Raw genomic sequence first — 876 nt, 5'->3', positions numbered from 1 at the left:
GGTAACTGCTGCACTTAATGCTTTAAAAGATGAAATATGTTATTATTTGTCCCTCAATTTAATTGTATATCTTCCACATACCTTTGTAAGGCACGTATTGATGGAAGGCTGAAACAGTGTGATAAAAAACTGTATGTCTGAGTACTATAATACAACAAATTAAGTGCAAATAATTGTTTCATCTTTCCATCTCACACCAAGGTTCCACTCAATGATATACTGATTTGGCTCATCAACAAATTGAGAGCATCTTTTATCAAGTACTTGGAACCAATACCTTTTAAAATGAGCTTGTCCTTGTGTACTGTGACGTTGTGGATGCAATTTATTCTTACGATGGGCACTTTCCTTGTCACATAGTAATTTTGTACGAAGTCTAATGATTTGCAGGCAACGGCCTTGCCGCAGTGGATACACCGGTTCCCGTGAGATCACCGAAGTTAAGCACTGTCGGGCGTGGCTGGCACTTGGATGGGTGACCATCCAGCTGCCATGTGCTGTTGCCATTTTTCGGGGTGCACTCAGCCTCGTGATGCCAATTGAGGAGCTACTCGACCGAATAGTAGCGGCTCCGGTCAAAGAAAACCATTATAACGACCGGGAGAGCGGTGTGCTGACCACACGCCCCTCCTATCCGCATCCTCAATGAGGATGACACGGCGGTCGGATGGTCCCGATGGGCCACTTGTGGCCTGAAGACGGAGTGCTAATGATTTGCACGTTTTTACATTTCACACTATTTTCCAACACGCGAATAATTTCACGTAATCTAAGTCTGTCATCTTCAAAAGATGTCAGTGTTGCAGATTACGTTGTTAGTGATTTCATATATGTCTCTCGTGTAGGAACACTTGTGGTAGCTGTTTCTTCTGTGTC

At 43.5% G+C, this 876-nt stretch overlaps 1 pseudogene; it reads left to right on the top strand.

Moving 5' to 3' along the window:
* Window positions 1–389: 389 nt before the first annotated feature.
* On the top strand, window positions 390–506 carry LOC124557049 (annotated as a pseudogene).
* Window positions 507–876: the final 370 nt, after the last annotated feature.

Source organism: Schistocerca americana, chromosome X (assembly GCF_021461395.2).
Source record: "Schistocerca americana isolate TAMUIC-IGC-003095 chromosome X, iqSchAmer2.1, whole genome shotgun sequence".
NCBI lineage: Eukaryota > Metazoa > Arthropoda > Insecta > Orthoptera > Acrididae > Schistocerca > Schistocerca americana.
Note: the sequence above shows the minus strand (reverse complement) of the source record. Positions and strands in the feature narration are given on the sequence as shown.